This window comes from Rattus norvegicus, chromosome 19 (genome assembly GCF_036323735.1).
Source record: "Rattus norvegicus strain BN/NHsdMcwi chromosome 19, GRCr8, whole genome shotgun sequence".
NCBI classification, from domain to species: Eukaryota; Metazoa; Chordata; class Mammalia; order Rodentia; family Muridae; genus Rattus; species Rattus norvegicus.
This window is the reverse complement of record NC_086037.1, coordinates 67,182,578-67,209,001: the sequence shown is the minus strand read 5'-3', so window position 1 is coordinate 67,209,001 and position 26,424 is coordinate 67,182,578. Positions and strand designations below refer to the sequence as shown.

General features: G+C 55.1%; 1 protein-coding gene across 1 annotated transcript in view; it reads right to left on the bottom strand.

The window, feature by feature from the left end:
• Window positions 1-18,101, bottom strand: part of Zfp469 (zinc finger protein 469) — a 41,669-nt gene extending 23,568 nt beyond the window's left edge. The window contains 1 exon segment of the mRNA NM_001401088.1: window positions 17,878-18,101. The gene's annotated coding sequence lies outside the window, so the exon portion shown is untranslated.
• Window positions 18,102-26,424: the final 8,323 nt, after the last annotated feature.

The window sequence follows — 26,424 nt, the reverse complement described above, 5'->3', positions numbered from 1 at the left end:
GCCGAGCACTGGAGAGAAATAAAAGGGTGGTGGATGGGTGGGGGCTGGGGCACAGCTGGTAGAATGCTCACCTTGGGTGCCTGAAGCCCTGGGTTTGATTCTCAGAACCACATTTTTAAAAAAAAAAAAAAACCCCAAACCAAACCCCAATTGTGGTGGTGCACACCTGTAAACACAGCATGCACTGAAAGCTGCTGGATCAGAAGTTCAAGGTCATTCTCAGCTACATGAGATTATCTCTCTCTCTCTCTCTCTCTCTCTCTCTCTCTCTCACACACACACACACACACACACACACACACACACACACACACCATGACAGAATCCTATCAAGGTCTAGAGCTGACACAGAAGCCCCTCTGCCTCAGACTCCTAGGTGCTGGGATTATAGGTGTGTGCTACCATGCTTAGCTCAAATGAAAACAGTAACAGAAACATCCTTTCAGGACTCCATTTTCCCATCTGAAAAATGGGTATGACAGATCTCCCTGGCCCTGGCCAGCCTGGAACTGGCCGTGAAGCTGAGGCCTGCTCGGAACCAGCTTTCTCACTCCTGAGGCTCTGGGGAGGCGGCCAGTCTCCTCTTGGCTCGGGAGGGCACACCGAATTACACTGAGCACAGGAGAGAGACCCAGCTGGGTTGACACAGAGGGAAGCTACTGTGGTTTGGATATGAAACTCCACCACAGACTCATGCTTTGAGTGTTTGGCCCAGCTATTTTGGGAGGCTCTAGGAACTCCAAGAGGTGGGGCCCGGCTAGCGGGAGTGGATCTCCGGAGCAGGCCCTGCAAATCTGCGGCTGCCACTGGTTCCTATTGTGCTCTCTGCTTCCTGGCCCCTGGTGGTGTGAACAGCTTCTACCACACCTTCCCACTGCCTCGAAGGGAGCTGCCTTCAGGCTCTCCCACCACGATGGAAGGGAACCTTGTGCAAGCACTGAACTGAAAGAAGCCGTCCCTTCCTGAAGGTTTTTCCTTCTGTCAGATACTGTGGTGGGTGAAATGGAAAAGCAGCCTACACAGGCATCGCTTCTGACCCCAGCCACAGAATCCAATCCTGCTGCCCAGGTGTGTGCAGCTAGGGAGGGGACAGTGTCCATGGAGGTGGAGCCTGGGGGTCTTTTCACCGCATTACCCTCTCTGGACATCAGGCACATGGCAGGGGGGACACTTTAATAATGTGAAGACCAAGGGCCAAGTCTTCTGAACACAGCACTGGCTGACAAAACTGAGTGCTTGGCCCTGGCCCTGGCCCTGCAGACAGATCCTTCCGGGAAGGCAGGCAGCATCCAGCTAAACAAATGCAGCAGGGCACGCTTAGATAAACTGAGGCACACACATAAGACCACTGAGAATCACACATACATACAGACACAGTCACATGAGACACATGTGCCTGCACGCACAATGGCCCCTCACATTGTAACAATGTAACAAACCCGGTTTCCCATGGCAGAGAAGGACAATTCTGCCCCCTTCTCTTAGCTAGAGGCTGAGGTGGACTGGGTGGGTTATCTACCCAGCAAGGCTTCCTGGCCATAGCACAGAGGCAGTGGGCTACTGTGAGGGCCCTTCTACCCTCCACATCCTGTGGAAAGTGCCCCTGGCTCCCCACCTCCCAGCTCCCACATCTCAGCTGGTTTTAATTAGTTTCCTTCAAAGTCCCCCAAAGCCATTCAGCCACGTTAGCGCTCTCCAGCTGCCAAAAGCTCTGGGGTGTGTCAGGGCGGGGGGGTCGGGGAACACAGGGCCACATGGAGCTGTAGGGCTTTCCAACCTCTGGGGCCAAGAACAGAGGGCAGGCCTGGGTAATGACAGGGGCAGGGGAGGGTCCCAGAAAGAAGGGCCAGGGCCAGGTCAGACGAGGAGCTCCCCAACCCCCTGCCACACACACACACACACACACACACACACACACACACACACACACACGCGGTAGAGATGCAGAAGCTTTGGTCTTGGGGTCTGGAGACCTCAAGATCTGTTGGCATTTCCTGGGAGGTGGGGTGCTCTAAATTCCCTTGGAGTCTGCAGGCCCAGATGTGCCTCCCTCACTGCAGACCTGTGTCTGTCCGTCTGCTGCATGAAAGCCTTCTGTAGCAAGGTCCCACTGGTCCAGGATCCCCAGTCCTAGGAGTAAATGAGGCAGGTGGGAAACAGGCTATGCTGGAGACCTCGGCAATATGAGAACTAACCACCACCCCACAGGCATTGGTATCTAGCCCCACGCCATGTTTGACACATCTCTTCCTGTTTCCACCGATGTTCAGGCAGTCTTAGGGGCTTGCAGTATTTTAAAGACGGCTTGGGTGGTTATGGCTCAGGCTGCCGGTCTGCAGCCAGGGCTCTGGGCTGGAGGCTTCCTGCTCTGCCTTCTTTCCAACCTGGCACATCCTCAGTGTTGTAAAAGGGTCTTTGCTGTGTCTTTCTGTCCCTTGTACCCTCTCCCACCTTCTTACTACTGGTAGCTTCCCTTCAAGTTCCCTCTGGAGGAGTTGCCCGATTTCTCCTCTCAGGCCTTGTTTGAGCACCGGACTCAGCTATACCTGAAGTTCTCCCTCAAAGCCAGGCTGTTTGAGCCAACATCATACTTTCTGCTAGGTACTCCTTGCTGTGTCCTGGGTCTGTCACACGTGACAGCCATGGGGCTTAAGCCTCATGTCTACACACCTATCCACAGTGTCCCTCTGTGCCACAACCCACATTCACAAGCTCAGAGGGCTCAAGCTACGCCCAGAAACTCTTGTCTCAGAAGTTTCCTGGCGTAGTGTTTCCTGGTGGTCCTTCTCTCCAAGAGGATGAGGAAAGGGTGACAGGGCAAAGTCACCACAATATTGCTCTGGCTGAAACTGCACAGATAACCAACTCACGCTGGTGGCTTATCAGCACACCATGTGGATACCAGCCCTGTCTCTCGTGCCTGCCACACCCTGAAGGGTGTCTGCTGCCTTGGCAGAAGCCTTTACAGTGATAGGGCCTCCCTACAGTGGAATAGCCCAGCATGTCTGATGCTATTTAACAATATAGACATGAGCAAGGGACGCAGGCTGATGAAGCCAGATGCTGGGGTTGTACCATCTGTCTGCTGGGTGTGGGGCACATGACACCTCTGTGACTGCTTTTGCCCAAGTGTAAAAACACGAGACCCAGCAGCCCTCGGAAAGCTCTGACAGTTGCTGGAGGATTCAGGATTACCACCATCAAATCCCACCGGTGTGAAACTGTTGTAGCATGGATGGCAGCATGTCCCTGTCTGTCTCCCACTGCTCCTGAGACAGCAGCAGGCCAGCCGTGTGGGAGACAGTGGTCACCATAACTGTCCCTGTCTGATCTCACCTCAGTTTGGACCTTCTTGTGCATCTCCCGGGACACGTGTTAAGACCTTCCAGGGTCATGCACCAGTCTAGAGGCCATCAAACTGAGCTAAGACAGAAAAGACTTGGCCAGCTAGGGTGGGGCCTCAGGGACTGTTCTAGGGAAGCCAGGACATGGGTCACCCTGCTGGACATACAAAGGAAGTATTCACCACTTCACATATAAGAGTACATATAAGAGCGGATCCTTGGCTTACCACAGACCAGGGTGTCCATACCAGGCAGGAGATTCTTCAGGCAGGACCTCCTGTGGGGTCACCAGCTTGGCCCTGGTTCCTTTAGGGCTCCTATATCTTTGTCGCCCTTCATGCCTCTCCCCCATCTCAGTTTGTGTCTGTCTCTTATATCCTCCGCTCTGCCTTCTGAGGTACGTGGCTGGTGGTTTCTGTTGCCATCTCGCTGGAGGACAAGGCTTCCTTCTCAGTCACAGACAGCCACGGGTCAGCAGAGCTCTGTCATAGTCTGGCAGAATCAGTGTCCTTGGGCTGGCCCTCCTGCCTCAGTTTCCCCTCTGGTAAAATGAAGTGGTTAGGGGAGCCCACTGAGAGATGAGCCTAGCCTGGTGCAGGCACAGACTCCACCAATTGCATAGAGGTCAAAGCTGGGGTAAATATAAACTTATACAGGGTAAACTGAGGCAGGGACACATCTATCTCCATGGGTGCCTCAGATACAACACAGCCAGAGAGCTCCCTCTCCCCACAGGCACCCCAAGCCTCTCCTCCCCGTTACTTCTTCCTTTTTGCATATCATGGGTTTGTGGTCCCGCTGCAGTGTCTGCTCAGAGCAAAGACCTCAGCATAGACAGGAGCTCAGTCTACCAGACCAGGGTGACCCTGAGTCCCCCCAGGAGGCAGGGACAGGGTCACTGCTGTGCTCCTGGTGTTGGGCACAGTGCCCAGCAGATGGTTGTCACCTACCTACACATTCTATACCTATATCCACACAGACACACACACACACACATACACACACACTACACCACACACATTCACTACACACATAAACATATTTACCACACACACATAAACATATACATACATTCCCCACCATATATTCACTACACATACACACTGCATACAGCCAACACATACACACACACACACACACATACACTACACATACACATTCACTACACACACACTACACACACACATATATACACACTCACACCATATACACACTTTTTTTCTTTTTGAGACAGGGTTTTTCTGTGTAGCCCTGGTTGTCCCGGAACTAGCTCTGTAGACCAGGCTGGCCTCGAACTCAGAGATCTTCCTGCCTCTGCCTCCCGCATGCTGGGAGTAAAGGTGTGTGCCACCACCACCCAGCTACTTTTTATTAGAGAGGTTGTGTGGGACTGGAATGATCTGCCTTCCTGAGGCTCAGGCTGGGGCCTGGCCTGTCTGCGACATATCTCACTCTTCCACCTGGAAGAGTAGCTGCTGTCCCGGCTGGTCGGTCCCTCAACCATGCTGGCGGGCTACTGTCCTGGGTGTGTGAAGCTTTTCGATAGATGGTGATGGTGCTGTAGGGATGTGAGGCTGCAGAGGTTGTGTCTAAGGGTCAGCCATCCATCACCCACCCATCCCATCAAGGGTGGGAAGCTCGGGTCACCCCATGGGTTGGGGCAGAGTTTAAACCCAACTCAGGTTCGTAAGGTCAGAAGCCAGGCTCTCTGTGGACTCGGGGCCTCAGCAATGGCATTGGAGCACAGTGATGGATGCGCTCACCTAGATGTCACTAACCCCACAATAAAGATGCCCACCCCCAGATGTTACCCATGATCCATTGCCCTATCTGTGCGGACTCTTGCATTAAACTCTGTTGAGGCAGCAATGACATAATCCTTGGGGTCCTGGAGAAGAACCCAGGTCCAGAGGCGTACAGGAGTGAGTGACATGGTATGGGGCCACCCGGGCAGGGCCACCATGCCTCTATCACCTGAGGCCAAAGCAGGGACTTGAGGTGTCTTTCCCACCATAGGCTCATGTCCCAGACCTCCACCCACCTGTCCATCTGCTGAGCTCAGCATGGCAGAGCCCCAGGGAAGGGCGATGTGGGAGGGGGGCTGCTGCCCAGGGTCCTGATTTCCACTTACCCACCCTGACACTTGGGTGAGGGCAGCTGCTGTAGTACCACTCAGGTACTGACTGATCATCATATAGATATGGGCAGTTTGGGCATCATCAGTCTCCTGTGTCCACAGGAGGGCAAGCGCCTCCACCATGCCCCCGCCCCTCACACAGGCCAGCAGCCATCTGTGGTCCGCAGACCCCTGTAGAGAGCCCCTCACTCAAGCATGTCTCAATCTCTTCTACTGCCATCTTCCAACCTGGTGATGCCACAGGGAGCCGCATGTGGCTGCCAAGGGTGTGTGGTACCTCACATTAAGACAGGGACTGTGTCCCGGTCCCAGAACCCAGGCTGGCCCCTGACCAGTTCTGACCTGTATATGTAGAAGGAAGTGACATCATGAGAGTCTGGAAGGAAGTGATATTATGAGTGTGGGCCTTGGAGCTAGGGGGAGGGAAGGGGGGGCTGGCACTCCCTCAGATGCCCCCAGGGGGGTTGAGCCCACAACCCAGTTGCCGACTGAAAGCAGCAGGAATGGGGGAAATCCAAACGTGCAGAGAGTGAGAAGCTGCTGACGGCTGTGTGTGTCTCTGTGGCAGCTTCCTTCCTGTGACAAGAGAATAAGATGAGAGTCATCTCTGACGGGGAAGGACAGTCCTTCAAAGGTGGCACATTAGAGATTGAAGCAGGCATGGATGAAGGGCTCTTGGCAGGGGCCTGGGGGGTCACGATGGCCAGAAAAGTGCAGGAACACGACCATAAGTCACGGCCAGTGGCACAGCAGATGGCTGCTCTCCCGTGGGCCCAATGGACACAGGGGCCTGACGTCCATATTGTCCACGCTGTCTGCACTGCTCCGAACAAACTCTTGCCATCCCCTCTGTCCCTGGAACTTTTAGAATGATGGTCTGTAGGAAAGAGATGGCAGCCAACCTGGGCATGGGGTTCAGACCCCACGCCAAATGGCAGGCGTCTGCTGAGGGGCTCCGCACCCACTCTGTACCCTGGAGGCCCTTCCTCCAGGGGGAAGGGCTGAGGAGGACCCACTGCCCACTGCACTTCAAAGAGCTGAAGGCTACAGAGCTGGGCTGCTGATTGAGGGGTCACAGGCAAGCATGAGGGTGAAAGGCCACGCTGAGCACAGGACCTACGTGTTCTTTATGGACAGGAAGCCCGTGGCTGTGTTTGATCTTCTCCAACAGGTTTTGTTGTATCTGCCTAATGAGGGCTCTGGCCAGCCAGCTGCTGGGCATCCTGTAGCCCCTGGAGCAGCCTCTGGCAGGGTGCACAGGGGCCAGTACAGCCCCTGACCCCCAGGGAACCTGTGCTCAGTGGGAGGTGGGCACAGGCACCTATACTACTGTTGCGTTTGGTGCCCACTCCCCCACTCCCACACAGAGCTCCAACAAGTCTGTGGTGCGGAGTCTCAGGCCTCTCCAGGGGGTGGGGGAGGGGGGTGACTCTCAACTCTCAGGCCATGGAATCTTTGCTCAAATCTCCTGTCTAACAGAGGACTGCTTACCTACTAGACATTAAAAAAAATCATCTATCCCTCTGTCATCTATGCATATGTCAATTCTATTGATCTGTCTGTCTGTCCGCTGGTCATCTGCATGACGAGTGCCCTCAAGGATGTCTTCCTATCACCTGTCTTCCTCATGCTGTCCTTCAGTTTGCCTACCTCATATACCAAAGTCACACATGGCCATGTGTATTAAAACCAAATTCACGCCCAGAGAATGGCCAATGTTAACAGTCTGGTAGAGGCATGCCCTTGCCATCTGGCCCCCAGAGCTTGAGATTCCCCATGTAACCTCTCTTCACCGCCACTACCGTGTCTTTCCTGGCAGTCGTCAAGACAACAGCCTTGGAGATCTGGGGACAAAAAGGTGTATATGTATTGGGGGGGGACCCACTCCGGAGCCCCAGGAAGGGCCGATTACGCCGCAGGTCTCAGGAATAGAAATGACCTGGAGCTGGCCGCAGAAGAACTCATTTGTCCTAGAGTAGATGATTGGATAGGACATGTGGTCTCTGAGCTACCCGGAAGAGCGTCTCTGGGACTGGAGCCAGAATAGGTACAAGCAGAGCCAAGGGATATGGCTGATTCTGAAGCCACTGCCAGGGAACCTGGATTCACCTCTGTCTGAAGCCCACTCAGTGTGCGTATAATGGGCTCACAAGACAATATCGTCCCTCCTGTGGTGTCTGAATTGTATTTCTACTGTTCACAAGGAGCCTCTGGGTACAAGGACAGCCAACTAACCAGCAGGGTCATTGGGGAGAAAGGAGACAGGATCAAATGTACAGCAGGACCTAGAAACAACAATGAGCTTGGTGCTTTCTGAGAACTTCTAAGTGCTGAATGTGGGACCCTGAGCCCATGCTACTCTGCTATTGGGCACTGTCAGCGGATGACCTCACACTTGCTGCTCTGCCATTGGACACCGTCAGCGGATGACCTCACACTTGCTGCTCTGCCATTGGACACCGTCAGCAGATGACCTCACACTGCTCTGCCATTGGACACTGTCAGCTGATGACCTCACGCTGCTCTGCCATTGGACACCGTCAGCAGATGACTTCACACTGCTCTGCCATTGGACACCGTCAGCAGATGACCTCACGCTGCCCTGCCAAGTTCACCCGCTCAGCCAGGGCCACACCATTCTGCCACAGTGCTGCTGATGAAGCCAGAACTCTTTGGATGTAACACCTGATTCTAACTGGTCCAGGCTAAAGATGGCAGCTGAGGAGCTTGCGATCTGCCCCAGGTGCCGTCACCCGTGGCTTTCCTGGGTTAGATGACCCAGTGCAGAGTGCAGGCCTGTCTGCCTGCCTGCCTGCGGGTCTCCTGTGGGTCATGCAACCTGGAGCATCTCACTTCAGCCTCTGATTCCCAAGTGGGAACTGACATGTTATTAATGTCACCTGCCACAGGGTGACTATGAGACGGGTACCAAAACCAGGGCAAAGTCCTACACAGTGTTTGATCTAGACAAGACTGGCACTCTCGAACACCCAGTGATAATAAAAATATAGTACCCATGTATGACAGTGTAGACATGTACATATAGTTACATGTTATTTATATAATAACATGCATAACATATAGCTACATAATTGTATGTTTGCAAGAAGGTATGAAGATGTATATGCCCATGAAGCTTACCATAGCTGCAAGAGAAACTTTCTCCTGTCTAAAACTCCCTCCAGGTGAAAGGTCCCTGAGGAGAACTCTGCAAGGGGAACCACTCGAGGGACCCCAAAGCTGTACGAAGTCTGAATCCAAGAATAGAGAAGATGGTGCAGGTAAAGCCGCTGCAGAGGATGACACATAGTAAAGGAACCTGCAGAGTGTGCGGGACGACAGGCAGCTGCGAGGGTCAAGGCTACAGCAGGCATGGGTGTCTGTAGTGACCACAGGAGGCGCCATAGTGAACAGACTCCAGTGCATTCAGCCCTCCAGTGCTTCCCCCTTCTGAGAGACCCAGAGTCTGGACATCTGATGTCCCCGGGCTTCAGAACCAATGGCAGTGCACAGTTGGAGTCCTGGGGATACCATGCAGAGACAACCTTAGGAATGGCCCAAAAGGCCCAGATTGGGCTATGTGTCCTGTGTCCCCCAGGTCTGCCCCTCTTCGCCCCTTACCATGCATGGCTCCCAAGATGCAGCACACGTAAACACCCCTTGCCTTTGAAGCTGGGAGTCAAAAAACAGAAATCACCTCAGAGACCGATGTGAATCCCACAGGTTTCATGTGGAATCGAGCGGGTTTTGGGTTATAAATCACAACCTCAGAAAGGACGCCAGATCTCACCTTCACCTTTCCTGGCTAGTGCAGGTGAGGATGTGACCCCTCCTGCTTGAGGCCAGCACCACTCATGCTTTGGGAGCTCTGGTGACCTTGGCTGGACATGTGTACCTAAGATATTCCTGGTGACACAATACCGGTCGGTTCTATTTGTTGTGGGGACAATAACACAGGGCACTAGGACCAGCCCACAGTGCACACAGGCTTTCAGATCAGCTGCCAGCCTCACCCTCTTCAAGAAAGCTGGGGCTGTGACCTCTGGATGAACACAGGAATCAGAGGCACACTTCAACAAAGCCTGCAGCTTCTGGGCCGACCCCACTGCAAGTTCCCTCTTAACAAATGCTGGCTATTCAGCCTGCCTGGGGTAAATGCACCCTTACCCTTTCCCCAAGCAAGTCCCCATTGCTTGGCCAGCACTGGTACCCAGACCCCGGCCACCCAGGGCAGGCAGGCCCCTTGGAGACTCTAATTATTCCCCAGGCTCCAGCCTGGCATAAACACAGCCTAGACATCCAAGAAAAGCAGGCTGCCGGCACAGGAGCCTTTCCCCATGCTAAATGCAGACGCCGGTGTTGGGCAGGCTGTGGGTACTCAGATAACAATCGGATGCCGTGAGCCCTGAGCTGACCCCAGGGTGGACATATTCCCACTCGCCAGGAGTGACTGCTTGGCCAGGCACACGGCCCCTGGCGGCCTGTCTTCCGCTGGGAGGGCACTTGGGGTGCAGAGGCGGGAATGAATGTGGGCTGGTCTAGTTCAGAATATATTTATAGACTGGGCACAGCTGCCAGCTGAGTGGTGCCCACAAGGTCAGGTTCCTCTGCTGGGCCTTGTGGCCAGATGTTTACTGAGATTGTAGGGACTGACTTGTCCACCCACATCCCGACTCATCTCACATCCACGCCCAGAGGCCGCTCTGCACCAGGGCTAGGTCGGGTCCCTGACTTTGAAGGGTGACAGCCTTCAACTGGTGTCATGGTCTTGGAACTTGAGAAACTGGGCCATCGAGAAAATCAAAAGCATCAACAAGGTACCCTGTCAAGTCCAAATGTTACCCACGGCTTCTGTCTTTGGGTCACCTGAGTACACTATGCTGTCTGCTTTGAGCAGCTCTGCATGGCATTTGGACATTTACAGAATTCCAAGATTGGCCACCCATGCTCAAAGCTAGACATCTCACAGGAAAGCCTCCAAGGTGGTTGTGGTGACAACCTCTCCTTGTAGGCAAATCTTGTGGATGCAGATTCTAGGTTCCCTGTAGGCCCAGAAGCCTTTTCTCCAGTAGTGTGGGCCAGCCTGATAGGCAGATCCTGGCCTCCTTCATTTGTCAGAGTGACCCCTCCTAGGAGAGCAAGGGAGACACCACACTCTGGAAGGCTTCTCTGTGTCCACAGATGCCTGGGTGTGCTGTTCCAAGGGCTTTACCCAGAGGCACGCCCAGGCCAGGGACACCAGGGCTAAGAAACATGGGCAGCCACTTCACAGCACATGGACCCTCCATTCTTCCAGAGTGACTAGGTGACTTTGAACTATGACACTTTTGAGCCCCACTGGTGCTATCCCCTTGGGACTAAGCACATACTTTGGACACCTCAGTGCTCCCAAGAGTAGCTATATCCTGTCTCTATTGGTAAACTGAAGAAATACATTCTCAACAAGTATGGCTTTGCTGGGGCTTCATAGATAGTGGGTAACAGGGGAGTCCACAACTCCATCCCATTGACAATTCATAACATCAGCGTAGAGCCCTGCTGGTGTGGGTTGATATAGATGCGGACAAAGAATACCAGGGAGTCAGGAAGAGAATAGGGATGTGTCCCTCCCTTTGCCTGGATCCCTCTGTCCTATTAGGAACGCTTGGCAAACCTCCTGTTATCCTGGGAAGAGCATCTCGGAGACCTATAGCTCCAGGGCGCCTTTCCTGGGTCCTCAGTGCTGCACTGTCTTCTTGATCCTCATTTGTTATCAGCTCGAAGGGGATGGCAGGGATACACCTCACCCTATAGCTGGCCAGCCAGCAGCTCAGGCAATTCCTGAGCAAAAAGCACGAAGAGGCGGAATGCTGTGGGTGTCAGTCGGCAGGTCATGGCGTTAGAGACTCTTAGTGCACAGCCGTGAGCCAGGCAGGTATGATGCCAAGAGGAATCACAGACTTAGAAAGAGGGTGTAATATCACCCAGCACCCCAACACAAGGACAACGCTTTATAACAATGTTCTCTGTGCAGCGGCTGAAAGAAGTGAATGCCCAGGGCTGGGATGATGGCTCAGTCAGCAAGGTGCTGACTGTGTGAGCATGAGAACCAGACTTCCACCTCCAGGCCCACGAGGAGAGTCAGGCGTGGAGGTGCATGCTTGTGACCCCAACACGGGTGACGCGGTGACAGGTGGAGTCCCTGCCAGCAAGCCAGGCTGGATTGGCAAATGCTAGGCCAATGAGAGGCTCTGCCTCTGAAAGCAAGGTGGATGATGGCTGACCTCTGACTGACATACAGACACACAGACACGGATAGCCACAGACAGACAGACACACACACAAAAAACTACACAACTACACAACTACAGTAAGTAGACATTCACACATTTTGGATGAAGTATGTCCCTGCTACAGCCCTTCTGTTCTCAGGCTAGGGCAGTACAGGTTACCAAAGGCCTGATTTGATGTCCAGGGAGCAAGCCCTTGGGTGACAAACCACGGCACAGCCCTGGTGGCCTCACACTGGGCCAGTACCTTTCAGAGCAGCACCTTCCAGAGAAACTTTCACGTGTGAACTTCTGACAGCACTGGGCTCTCCAGGTGTGCATGACATGCACTGGCCCCAGGCTCCTGATGGCAGACAAGTAATCTTTCCTGGCAAGTCCCTTCACCTTCTGTTCCTTGGTTTCCTTGCCTATAAAACGGGACAACAGCAACCTGCTCCTAGGACGATGACCCTCTCAGGTAGAGTCCCACCACCCCTGTAAGACCCTGGCCTTGGCACCGCCCCTTGGCCACTCTCGGGGCCCTCAAGCTGAGGAAGTCCTAGGGCTATTGGTGTGCATGGGCTCAGGCTTCAAGACAGGCTGTTCACCTTCTCCCTGCATTTCCTAGGGCTACCTTGGAGTCCTTCTCCTCACCTTCCACACCGTGGTGCTGGCTCCATGCACTCCCCTTCCACAGCCTGTGCTCCTGTCACAGCCCTTGTCCTTGAGGTGCAGCCTGGATAGGATCTTGAGGATCTCCCTGGATAGGTTCTTAGTGCCAACATTAGGACCCTGTCATAAGAGCTCTGCTCTCTCCCTGTCAAACCCATCCATACGACATGGCTGTCCTGGCTACATCAGCAGGAATATGGGGTGTCATGGCAACCCCCTGCCCAGGGCTCACAGGGGTTTGGACAGCATGGCCTGGTCCCTTTGACCATCAGTACTTACACTGGGTAGCTTGGGGCAAGGGCCCATGGGCTCACCAACAGATGTGTATATGCTACCCACCTGGTCTACCGATCCTGATCAAGGTCTGCAGGATAGGATCAAGCACCCACTGGGGTTGAGGCAGGCTTGAATGATTCACCCAACCTCTGGAAGCCTCTATCTAGGTGCAGGGCAAGAAGATCCCACACTTAATGGCAGTTCAGAGCCTGTAGGAAGGGGATCCCCAAAGGTCTGACAAGCCACTGTCTTTAACACACAGTGACTCTAGTCGGCAGTTGGCTCCCTTAAAGGAGGCTATAGGAAAGATTTACAGGATGTGTTTTTCGGCCATGTTCTAGGGTCTCTTCTTCAGGAGTCTGGGTAACTCAGGGTCTCATGAGGAAGACACTGAATGCTTCGCATGGAGGTTGGAGCCCAGCCCAGTGTGAGGTGAGAATATGGAGGCTCTAACATCTCAGGAGGGAGCATCTTGCAGGACAGAACTGTCCCCCAGACATAGTCAGGGTCCTGACCGCTGCTCTCTTTGCCTTGATGGCTCTATCTGCGGCTGAGTGGGAATCCGGCCCCGAGCAATGCATTATCCACTAGAGTCCATGACTCTCAAATACACGGCTCCTATGGCTCACTGACTCGTGGGGATGTGACATGGGCACAGGCGCGGCAGCAAACCAAGTCGGGTGGCTCTTCATGAGTGACCGAGGGCCCAGCACCTCTGCTCGGAATTACCGGAGAGAAATGAAAACATCCGCCCACACAAACACCTGAACACGTACGCCTACGGTGGCAGGGTGCAAAATGACCACACATCACTGCAGTGAAGGGTTCACGGAGCCCACAGGGGGGACACCGTCCAGCCAGCCAGAAAGCTCTGACTGAGGCAGCCGCTCAAGCCCTGAACGCATGACACCCAGTGAGAGAAGCCAGACACAGAAAGCTGGGGAGCGTGAGGGTATATACACGAAAAGTCCAGAACAAGCAAATCTATAGAGGTAAGAGATAGAGGAGATTAGTGATTGCTGGGAGGAGGTGGGGGAGGGGTGGAATGTTCCAGAACCAGATGGTGATTGCACAGCTCTGGTGAGCATAGTAAACCCCACAGAACTTTACGCTTTGAAAGGGCGCTGTGTGGTAAGTGGGGTGGTGGCGAGCTTCTGCCTTGTAGGCTGCCGTGGGTAGTGATGGTGTCCACTGCAGCCTGCACCCCAGCCTGTGCCAAAAGAGCTGTTTCTTCAAGGATCAGACCAGCGGCCTGGCTCCTGGCCTGGCTAGCTACGGTCTCAGCATTCCATGCTCCTGTGCCTGTGGTGCCCAGTGGCCACATCCAGGTCCTGCAGAGCAGCCTGTTTACACACGGCCAAGGCCACATTGGCCCGGTGGACCCCAAGGAATGTGGAAAACGCCGCTCAGGGGCGCTCCTAACGGTCACATTCTGCAGTGCCCCAGCCGGCTGGGGCCTTGACGGCTCCTCATGAATGTTGACTCTGTTCGGTGGCTGGCTGAGATGCCAGTCCTGGAGCAGCCAAAGACAGGACGGACGCTGTGAGAGACAGCCAGGGGACGGAATGTCCCCCATTCTGCCACTGGCACCGGCAGCGGCAGGAGGAGCCAGGATGGGAGGGGAAGCTTCCTCAGCCTGTCTCCTGGGCATAGTCTCCAGTGACTCATATGTGTGGCCATTCACGGTGCCTCTCACCTGTCTTTGCTCTCTCAGCCTGTTCTGTAACGCCGCACCCTAGGGCAGGGACAGGGTAGGCAGAGAGGCCTACCATTTGTGGCCACTTTTATGCAGACTGTGGCTCCACGCCTGTCCTGGTCTTTTGCACACTGCAAAGGCCAGGACAGATGAAACTAGGCCTGGGGTTCCGAGGCCCCAAGCTCATGGTCTTTTCACCCACGAGGCTCACAAGGAGCAGAACTGAGTGGAGGTGGGGGGCATGGAGGTCAGAATCACTTAGAGGAAAAGAGAACTCACATCCCAGCTCCCAGCAGACAGTGGACCCCTTTTCCTTTACGTGCTGGGTGACGGAAGAGACTGTGTGTGTAGGGAGCTGGGATGGTGGGATATTGGGTGCATGGCCAGTGTCCTCAGACAAGCCTCCCTGTAGCCTCTCCATGCTCAGGCAGAACTTGGCCTGGGTGTTGCCTCCCCAGAGGGGGTTCCACTTAAGCAACAATGTATATAATTCCCAGAAACCACTTCAATCCTGCCAGGGTGGGCATAGAAACACACGGTTTAAAGACAGGTCACAGCCCCCAGCTCCACTCTGCCAGGCACACTTCTGCAGCAACAGCAGCACAGCGACAGAGAGAGGGACAGAGATTAGCACTGAGAACAACTGGTTGCAGGAACTCACTGCTGACTTCGGTCAGGCCAGGCACCTCCAGGTGGGTCCCTGTAGCCTTATGACCTACTTCTCACCCTGCCTCATACTTCAGGGAAGACACTGAACACCTGAGGAGGGGACCCCACGCCGGACATGATGGTTGCCTTGGCTCTTTGTGTCTCTGGGGAGGGAGGTCATTTTCCAATATGCACAGTGGGTTAGGTTGAGTGTAGTCCTCGGAAACAGAAACAGTGGCTTCCATACAGCATAGACATCATAGGGCCAAAGTGGGGGGCTTTGATACATATGATGAGGAGGTGCCCTGGGGTTTGTGGCTTCTTGGTGAGCAAAGTGCACTAATGCCTTGAACCGCTACTCGCATGTACTGACCTGCTTTTCTCCCACTAGAAATGGTGGGCTGCTGGCAGACTTCATGACGGGGCTGCAGGGTAACACCAGACAGCTTCTATTGCCCCAGCCCCAGCCCCCAGGGTGAGTGGCAAGCACAAACAGAAAGAGAGAGGTCAAAGAAAACCTTGCCTGGTAGCAACAATGGGGCCATGTCACCTCAACTCAAAGCCCAGAGCCCGCTTGGAACTTTTCTCCCGCCATGCTCCGGTCAGAGCAGGATGGGTCAGCTCCATAGAGAATGGGGCTGAGGGTGTCAGTCAGAGGCAGAGGGAGCAGAATGTCATTTGGACAGGGGCTGGGCCATGTTGTGATTGCTCTTCCTTTGGGGGAGGGGACATGGCTTCACCTGCTCTACTGATGGCCAGTGAGGACAGGGACAGAATGGGAGGTGTCCCAAGAGGGAAGAGAACTGTGTCCCCCGGCAGGTGTGGGGAGGGAGGGGCCCCACCGAAGGCCGTCTCACTCTCCATCAGTCACCCATGAGTTCCAGGAGAAAAACGAGGTGAGGCTGATAGAGGAAAGGAAGGAGAGGACGCTGTCTGGTCCTTCACCACCTGCCTCCACGTACACCATCGGCTGGAACCCAGGCCCAGATGGGTTTAGTAACTTGCCCAAGACCACACAGCCTGCCATACATGCTCCCAGCCTGGGTATGTGTGTGCAGACCTGTCCCTCCCCCACACCGTTACAGCTCTGGAGGAGAGAACAGACACAGAGATGGAATTTTTCCCAAGAGGGGGCTGGAGGGTTGGCCCAGAAGCCCAGGCTGCAGATGAGTTTCAGTGTGTGGCTTGGCCTTTGCTTCCAGGCCACGTCAGTACTTAGCAAGGGCATGCAGAGAAAGACCCAGGGCTGGTCTCCCAAAGGCAGGTGGCAGGTTGCTTCCTGGCCTGCGGTGCCAAGTTGTAAAAGGTACATGCTCCAAAGACTTGGTAGAGTGACATACCACTAACTTAGTGACCTAACACTGAGGGCGACTGTGCAAGTTTGCTTAATGTGCTGCCTGTCACCCCAGGTGATTGACAGTTAGGGGCCTGAACTGAAACAGATCCTCCAGTAGCGGCAGGATAGCTGCTGGCTCAGGCTGCCATGAAGCGGTGAGAGCCCATCACTGGAGGCATACAAGCAGCCACTGACCTGGGGGGTGGGGTCCTGTGGAGAATAAATCACTGACAGGGGCTTTAAGTTCGAGCCCTCTCTGGCTCTGAAATCTGGAACCTGATGGCCTCCACCAAGCCCTGGGATACTGCCAGCCCGGAGTTCACTCACTCCATCCCACCTTATCTCCCAGGCTTAAGGGACGGACCTATGCGGTCCTCTGCTGCCTTCTTCCCATTCACAATAAGGAAGACAAACTCTGTTGGCTCTGCTCAGCTGTTTGGGACTTGCCAGGCCAAGCTTGTGGCAAATGGATACCATTCTTCAGGGACTCTTGCCCGGCGGCTGCCGCTCTCCCTGACTGGCCCTGTCAATACGCCCAAGCATTTAACTCGCTTGTCTGTTATTTTCCGGACTTGGGTGTTGGCTGAGTCAAGACGGTTGGGACAGTGCAGGACACAGACGCCTCAACACACCTTTGTCCCTCTAACAGGCAGAACTGGCCCAGAGTCAACTGGCAGCGTGGGTCGGTTCTGTCAGCACCTCTGCTGCTTTCCGTCTGTGCAACACAGGCCACTCTGACCCTCACTCTCTTCATCTAAGGCACGGGGTTCCACCCATCTCACGACCGAAGATTAAATGCAGTAGTAACACGTGGCATAGTCCCCACACAGTCGGCTCAGAGGAGCCGGCAGAAAAGCGGTCCACTGTCTCATCTGAAGCCCGAGCCCCCACCCAGCAGCCCAGCTGCCCCGCTTCCGCCGTCTCCTGTGGGCATCTCTGCCTCCACCCCGGGGTCCCGGGTGCAGGACAGGGTCTGGACCGCCACTGGAAGTCCGGTTGAATCCCGATACCCTCCCCTTCCCGCCATCGCCACGAGGGGCGCAGTGTCTCCGCGGTCTGCTTAGCTTAACTCCGTGGACTACTCCAGCGGAGCTGCCCCAAAGTACAGGGTGGGTGGGGGCGCGATGGGCCTCCTGGCGGAAGCAACAGCGTGGCGACCCTCAAGTCTGCTAGCAGGACCCCATCCCGCCCACGGAATGGGACCTTAGGGTGTCCCTAAGAGTGGGCAGCTGTGGAGTAGCAGACGAACGGCTCCAAGTCGCAATGAATGAGCTACCGGGTCACCTCCCGCAGTCCCGAGGCTCCGACTCCCCCGGCTCTGGCGACGCTTGCTCTGCGTTCGCAACGGGCGGGCGACATCTCCAACAGCTCTCTCGGGGGCCCGGCCAGGCCGCCCCGAGGTCGGTGCTCGGCGCCTGCAGCTCATCCCACCGTGAGTCGCAACCCGAGGTCGGCCGTGCGCTTGGAGCGCAGCGCGGTGACCGCGCCCGTCCCCGAACACCCCAGCGACGCGCACTCACCTCCGTCCCGGCCGCGCGTAGCTCCAGTTCCCGGGACGCGCGGGGCGCCCGCGCCCGGCCCGCGTAGCCCCAGCGCTCATCCCCGCCCGCAGCGCCCCGGCCGCCAGCCCGCCCGCCCGCCCGCCGGGCACCGAGCCGCCGCGCTGCGCCTGGGGCGGGGTGCGAGCAGAGGGCCGCCTCCCGGGCCGGTCCGCGGGCAGCGCTCGCGCGGAGGCCGGACGCACAGCCCGACAGCAGCGCCCCGGCTTGGGTTACACGCTTGCCCCCCGCCCCGCCCCGGCTATTTTTAGCACGGCTTTTCCTAGGTGTTGGTTTCATGGGATCCACCTAGCCACGCCGGCCTGGTGGGAAACTCTCTCCCCGGTCACCAACCCTCTCCCCCCACAACACGCTCCTTGGCCAGTCCTACAGCTGGCACGCCGCTGGGCGGAAAGCCTGGCTTCGGCATAACTTCGGAAACAGCTGCCACCATTCCACCGTGTGGCTTCCAGTCGCAGCTCTATCCCTCCCTCGCTCCTCCCAGTCCCTGGGCCACCAAAAGCAGCTAAACCTCTTCCTCTGGCTTCTGGCCTGGAAGGTTAGGGCCCGGGTCATAGCTGGCACCTGTTTAGGGGAAATTTCAGGTAAAGCCTCCCTTTCCCCTAGTACATAAGTCTGACACAAGGTACTGTGGTGGGTGTAGATGTCCGGGGGCTTTTGTCATGATCACAGAGCTCGAAGTCACCAACCTTGGTGGCTTCCTACTGGGCCATCATCCAGCCTGGGGCTGAGCACACAAAAACAGGGTGGGAAGGAACCATCTAGGTCCCGAGAGATGGCAGTGCTACATCTAACATACGAACTCAAGCCTCAAAGATCAGGAATCTACCTGAGGCCACAAACCCGGAAGAGGTTATGTTAAGACCTAGAGCTCAGCATGAGGACCAGAGTTCGATGTCCCAGAGACTGGGTTAAAAAGCAAGGTGTGAGGTGTGTGTGAAATCCCAGCACTGGGGAAGCAGAGCCAGGCAGATCCCTGGAGTAAGCAGCCCAGCAGCCTAGCTTACTTGGTACGCTCCAGAGCAACCAGTCTCCCATAACAAAGCAGACAGCACCTGAGGCCCACCTCTGGTCTCCATGCACACACATACACAACGTGAGCTCACAGACCCAGGTCTGTAGGGAGAGGACCAGGGAGCCCATTCTCCACATTTAATGAACTGGATCACTGACCATGGCCGTGTGGGCTTCTCAATAGAAAACCATCAGGTGAGGGCCCTTAACAGAAAGAGACCCTGTCAGAATGAGTCCTTCAGCAGCTGCCCCCTTCCTCCCCCCCCTCAGTAGGTCTAGCTGCCACTCAGAAGTTCCGGTTTCACTCGGGGGAAACACCTTTATCATGCAAAGCAAGGCTGGACTCAGGCTCCCAGGCTGCTTCCTGGGAAACTCCTGGCCTTGGTCAGGTCCCAAGGCCTATACTGAACAACTCAGCTGTGACTTGCTCTGGACTGCAGTGGGCTGCAGGGCAAAGCTGATCTTCCTGAGACTGCTGAGCGCCGCACGTGACGTCGAGCCAGAGCGGGGAGGCAAATGTGATGGAATCAGGTCTGAGAGGCCCCCGCCCTGCCCTGTACCCCAGCTCTGGAACTCCGATCACATTGCTGCAGTATCATTCTGGGCCTGGGGACCCAGAATCACTTGCTCCTCAGAAAACAGCCAGGAAGGGTCTGAGAAACTCACTGAGAGTGTAGGAATACCCCAACAGCCAGGTCTCCCGGTCCCTACTGCTGGGGTCCCCTCGCCCGGGAGATCTTGGAAGACATTACCTTCTTTTCCCTTTGCTGTCTGTTTTGACTTTAAGAAAGGTCGGGATTTCAAAATATAACAGTTGAGTTTATGGATATACGTGCTTGGGTGTGTGCACCTGCGCACACATATACATGTACATGCATGCACACATACATAGATGTGTGCATATGTGTGCGTGCATGTAGTATTTGGACACATGTTTCTCCAGCCGTGTGCCTGTGGGCACTGCCCAGGCTACAGATATGGTAACCGAGATCACTGGTGCCACGCCCGTTGCCAAAGCCTTAACAGTGGACGGGTCCTGTGTTTCCTGAGCCGGGCGGGTGTGAGGCCCACAACCCTGTTCTACTGTTCAGGAGGTCATAGCAAGGCAGGCCTCCTCTCCTCTGCAAGCTGCTGCCCCTCTCCAGGCTCCTGTGCTGTCCGTCCTCTGACTGGAGGAGGCCTACATCCTCTTCCATAGCTAGCCGTGACTGACCAGTGATGTTCAGGCAGAGTTGGGCCATAATGATATTGTGAGGGCTCAGTGTGCACAGGATGGCGGGGGCAAGGCCTCCTCCCATTCAAGATGTCAAGCGTATGAGTATGAGAAAGCTGTCGTGTGGCTTTCCTGGGTGACAGGGTCCTCAAGTGTGGACTTATGTGCCTTACCTTCTCCTTTCACCCCTGAGCAAAGGCCACAGCTCCTGACTGTATGACCTGTTTGCCCTGGGAGGAGCTGCTAACACACATATGCCTAGGGGACAGAGAAGAGGCTCCTTGGTAGCCCTGGCCTCTCTTCTCCTGCCTTTCACCCTAGCACGAAGGAGTGGGAAGTTCCGAGCATCCATTCTCTAGGGGAAATCGTGGCCCAGCCAGAGAGGCTGACTTGATTTATCTAGCCACACTGGGGGAGGCCAGGTCTCTGGCCCTGACCAAGCCCCTTCTCAACCCAGCACTCAAGGCCAGCATTGGCCACCTCTGGCAGAGGCTTCCTGGCTCTGGGGCATCCAGGGAGCCAGCAGTGTTCCTGAGTCATCGCTTTAACTTCTGCCTGATGCAGAAATAAACCACACACCAGCACAGAGCAGGGTGGGAGGGGCAGAAGCCTCTGGCGGATTCCAGGACCTCACTGTCACACTCCAGCAAGCTTGACCCCAGCTACCTTAGCCGGGGGTCACAAGGCATCCATCCGCCCATATACATGCACTTGCGCATGCGCGTGTGCCGCAGACAGACAGACAGACACACACACACACTTCGAAGGCCAGTTCTCACCCTGGCCCCCATGCTTGCAACAGACACACTTAGGGCATCAGGACACTCCAGTAAGTGACATAAGTGGTGCTCCACCCCATAGACCAGCCACAACCGGAGACCTGAACAATCCTTGGATTCCTCTGGGCATTTCCAAAGCCAGTTGCTCGAGCAGAGAAACCGAAGCAGGAAAGCTAAGCCGACCCAGACAGGCGCATGGGAGCTGGTGGGACACACTGGACACAGCCATTACACCACTTTGCAGGGCTGGCCTCCTCACTGAGGCCGGGGGAGACTGGAGACAGCCTGGGCCCTAGGGTCTGGGTCAAGTAAGCTCCTCAGCCCTAGACAGCTCAGCACCTCAGGTAGCAGAGAAGCCCAAAGGGTAGTGGTGGATCTACTCTCTGTCCTGGGCCTTGTGGTCTCTGGAGGCAAGTGGACTTGGAGGGTCCCTCATCAGAGTGCTCTGACAAACTAGGGGCCTCTGACAATGGCCACTGTGTCAGTGCTGAGAGGATCACCTGTACAGGGGGTGGGGGTGGGAAGTAGAGAGAGCACAGCCAGTGTCTGTGGATCCCACTGGCCAGTTTAGAAGTTCAGGTCTGTAGCCATCCAAAGAGTTTACTAGAGGCCCTGGCTCTGCCTCTCCACCTCCCAGACCCTACTTCCTGCCAGCTGTGTGTCCTTGGGGGGAGTCAGCAACCTCTCTGAGTGTCCACTTGCTCTTCTGGGTTCGCAGCCATCTCGACATCCCCTGGTCAGGAAGACAGAACTGCCAGAGAGAGGCCTCTGTGTCTCTGTCCTCACATGCCCTGCCACAGGAGGGGCCCTGGGGTCAAGATCAGCCGTACATAGCAACTGCTGTCCAAGGCAGGGAAAACATGTGGACCTCCTGAAGTCATGGGGTGCCAACTTCTGTGATCCCCGAGGCTGCCCTGCTTCTGATGTCTGGTCAGAGTAGAGTCAAGTTTTCCCCTGGCGTCAGAAGACAGCATACAGGCTCTGGGGTAGAGGAAGGAAGTCAAACAGGAATGAACAGACCTCAGTGCAGCTCATCTCTAAATGCCTCGTATTATAAGGGGCCTGTTGGACCTTGAGTGGGGGCAGGGAGAGGGGAAGGAGGAGAGAATGGGGAGGGAGGAAGGACGGAGGGAAGGGAAGAAGGAGGGGTGAGGGATGGGGAGGGAGAGAGAAAGGAGGGGTCTATGGTCATACCATCCTGATCTCATCTGTATTGGGAAACTGGGCTGGTCAGGCCCAGGGCGGGTTGAGGGCTCAGTGAATAGCTGCTGGGCCAGGAGACATTCCAGGCAGACGGTGGCGCATGACTCAGAACCCTGAGCGAGACTTTTCTGCCTCCCTTCCAAGTGGTCCCGTTTTGTTTTATTTTTTTTAAGAGGGGGCGGGCAAAGATGTCCTTTCTGAGAACGCCTCGCACAGGGACAATGCACACACTGCCCACATTCGCTTAGCACATGGCTGGTCATGCTCGCTGACCCTCGATAGCAGAAGGTCTTCTGTGTGTGAGGCCCAGCAGTCTTTCCACCGCAACTCTAAAGGCTTCTATGCTGACACCTCCTCCTCCAGGAAGCCCTCCCTCTTACTTCTATGCTGACACCTCCTCCTCCAGGAAGCCCTCCCTCTTACTTCCCACAGGGCTTCTCATGGGCACCGCCTGATGTTCTTGCTCCCCTCTCTCCACAGGGGTGGGAAGGTCTTGAACACCTGTGTGGACCCCTGGAAAATTGTCCCCAGGAGTGGCTGAGGCTATCTTGCAGGATCCAGGCCTGTGCTAGGCCCTCTCTTCTCCCAGCCCTAGGAGACACTGTTCCTGTGTGTAGCATAGGAGGCTGGGTCCCGAGAGGCCCTGGGCATTTCAAAAGAAGCCAGAGCCCTTGGGTTTTAAATTCATCTCGTCAGAGCCTGCCTCCTGGCTGCCCCTGAGCATCCTGAGTGTCTGAGGTACCACAGAAGCTGGCGACTTAAACCCAGACCATCCCTACACTCTGTGGGGCCTCAGTTTCTCTATCTGCCATCCGGTGAATGAACTGGGGCCTGTGGGTGGCTCTTGCGTCCAGACACCCATTCTGGAGCATCCCGACTCAGCCAAGTGCGGACCTTCAGGACTGGAGTTCTTCTAATGAAAAGAAAACAGAGGCAGCAGAGAGCAGCGGCTGCAGTAACCCAAGCCAGCAGCCAGGGCATGAATGGGTCCTTTCATGAGTCACAACCAGAGTGAGGCCGGGCTGAGGCACCAGGCTGGGTCCAAGGAGTGGCAGTTTCTTGGGCAGGGAAAAGAGGGACAGCAGCCTGAGGCCTCCTCTCCTCCTCTGTATCCCAACCCAGCTCGTGAAGGGGTCTTAGATGTCCCTCCGTCCAAATCATCACGCCTGGGTTTTCTTTTCCCTGTAATTCTGTGGATCTACACATCCTGGTCCATCACCCCTCGGGGTGCCTGGGAAGGTTTGTGAGAAAGGTCTGTGTGAAAGGCACTTTGAGCGGTATTTCGTCCATCTGCAGGGTGCCCACTGGGTGTGCAGACAACTGGCTCTTTGAGGGTCTGTGGTGAACAGCGCCGTCCTCTGCCACCTGGGTCTGCGTCAACACCCTGAATGGCCTCAGTGTGCCCAGGCTCTGTCTTTTCCGTACCTGGCCACTGAGACTTCCAACATTCTTTTAGGGGAAAAAAAATATGGCAAAGTTCCTGGGATCTCTCTCTCTCTCTCTCTCTCTCTCTCTCTCTCTCTCTCTCTCTCTCTCCAGATAACTTAGCCTCCCCAGGCCAGCCAGACTCAAGCCAGCACCTCTTCCCTTTGGCGACACTAAAGAAAAACCGGGTTTCCGTTTTGCCACCTGCTGCTGCGGCCTGAACAATGGTCCCTTCTGACTTTACACGGACAGGACAGCAGTCAGCAGACTTCCTTCTGTGCCACAGTGAAGGTTGATGGCCCCAGTCCAGCCAGTGGCATAGGCCTGGAGCATGATCGCCATGTAGAAGATCTTGTGTTTGTTGAATGAATACATGAACAGAAGTGTAAAAAAAAAAAAAAAAAAGAAAAAAAAAAACAGGCAGAAGGAAACCCATGGGGACCAAGCCGAGCCTTCGTTACGGTGTGCGGACCCCACTGTGATAATGATATAAGCTCTGGCTCCTGGTGGGCTTCTTGAAAAAACCTGGACCAAGAACTTGTCTTATCTCAATGCCAAGGGGGTGGGGAGAGTAAGAGATTCAGGGTTCAAATGCCAACACTGTCTTGCCTCTCCACACCGGTTTTCCCAACCCCATCTCCACAGGGATTAAGGATAGTGTGTTCTGAGTAATCAAGAGAAGCCCAGGATACATTCTCATGTGTGAGTGTGTGTGTGTGTGTGTGTGTGTGTGTGTGTGTGTGTGTGTGTGTGTGTAGGCCAGAGGCTGTCACTGGGTGTCCTCTGATACTTTTAATCTTAATTCTAGGCAAGGCCTTTCCCTGAACCTAGAACTTGCCAGTTAAATTAGACAGTCTGCCTGGTGAGCTGCAGGGAGTCTCCAGTCTCTGAGGCTGAGGAGATCTGCACAGTGCTGGCATTCTCATGTGGGTACGGGGGTGGGGGTGGGGTGGGGGAGGGAGGGATATGCAAACTCAAGCTCTCAGCTTATTCAGTAAGTGCCTCACTCACTGAGTCGTCACCCATGCTCCTTCGGTGGCTTTTGTGGGTAACTCGTTTTTCTCTCCCACTGGTCTGCATTTCTGTGCATTATCGTAAGAAGTCTAATGATGTCATCAGCCGTCCCACTTCAGAGCCGGTTTCAGTACCAAGTCTGTCCTCACCATGTGGCCTGTCCCACAGAGTCATCGTCACTGTGGTAGACAGGAGGCTCAGAGCATGAGACCTCTCCCCACAAGTACACAGCCATCGTGCCACCAACCTGCTTGATTGAGGGTCACTGTCAATCACACATTTGCAGAAATGTCCGTGGACTCCCCGGGCAAGCCTTCTTCTAAACTGTAGACTGTAGTGCCACATTATCCTCAGAAGTGCCACGTGGCTTCCTGGCCCTCACAGGAGGGACTTACACTGTAGCAATCTCAGGGCCTCTCTCCCTCACCCCAACTCAAGCTGCATGAGCTTCTGTATGTCCCTTACCCATCGCTGACTATATATCTGATCTTTCTTTTTTTAGAAAAATTTCCCATCTGCCAGCCAGGCAAACTCTTATTCTTCAAGATCCACACAGCTCGCCTGCTCATGCTGGGGCCTGTAAGTCCTGCCTCCTCTGCTGGACCCTGGGTAGTGGGCCCTACTGTCTGTTCCACTGAAGAGGCCTGGGTGTGAGGACAGATGGCACCCCCCCCCCCCATCCACCACACCACTCTCCCTCCCCAACCTGCAATGCTCTCATCTCAGACACTGGAAGCTCTTTCTCTCCTTTGAAACCTTCTCAGGAAGCCTGCACCTCCAGGAAGCCCCCTGTGCTTAACCTAGAGTTTGCACATCATGGGTAGAGCTGTGAGGACAGCAGTGCCAGAAGCCCCAGGGACACAGCTTGCTCTAGGCTTTTCATACCAGACATAGAAACTGAGGCCTTGGGGAGAAGAGACGCCATGAGGTGAGGGGCACAGACAGGGTTTGTTTGTTCTCTGAAGGGGCTTTACATGCTTTTAGGCCAAAACCCCCAAAATGGCCTCTGCATGTCACCCTGTCAGCCCTGTAGGGGTAGCTCAGCACCCTGTCTTCATGGCAATTCTGACACTTTGTTCCTGTTGGCTGCTGTCCGTGCCCATGCTTACTTCACTCCCCACGGCCACTTCCGCAGGCTCATCCCCAGTGGGGTTTGCAGGCTCTCAGAACTGGAGGCAAACACCCATCACTGGTGTCACTGGTGTGCTGTGCCCCAACTGCTGCTGTCTTATTGTGGGAGTGAATTCAAGGGATGGAGAGACTGGCTGTGCGGGGAGGGAAGGAACGGGTTACCTGCCAGGGAGAGCAAGCATCACTCTGGCTCTGCAGTCAGGACTTGTAGCTGCTCTTTGCTACTTTGTGGCTTCTTCTTTTTCCCACCCTTTCCTTTCCTTACGGTTTCACCCCTGACACTAGACACTGGAGAGGCCAGGAGGGAGAGAGAAACTAGGAAAATCCCTGAATCTATTGTTTTTCCTTTTCTTTCTTCTTTAACCACAGCTACCAAACAAATCACAACCAACCTCCTGAACGACCAACAACCACTGTCTCTGTCTGTCGGGGCCCTAGCATTTATATATCCCTGAGAAGTTCCCAGAATTCCAAATCTCACACAATCACAGAAACGACCTGCACCCGGCAAAACCACGCCTCTGCTAGAGCTTGAGGCAGATCACAGTCAGCTGCTGCGGACAGTCCGAAGCAGCCCCATAACCCACACACGGGATTCAAATGAAAGCACATTCTTGGGGTTGGGGATTTAGCTCAGTGGTAGAGCGATTTCCTACCAAGCGCAAGGCCCTGGGTTCGGTCCCCAGCTCCAAAGAAAAAGAAAAAAGAAAGCACATTCTTAGAACCGCC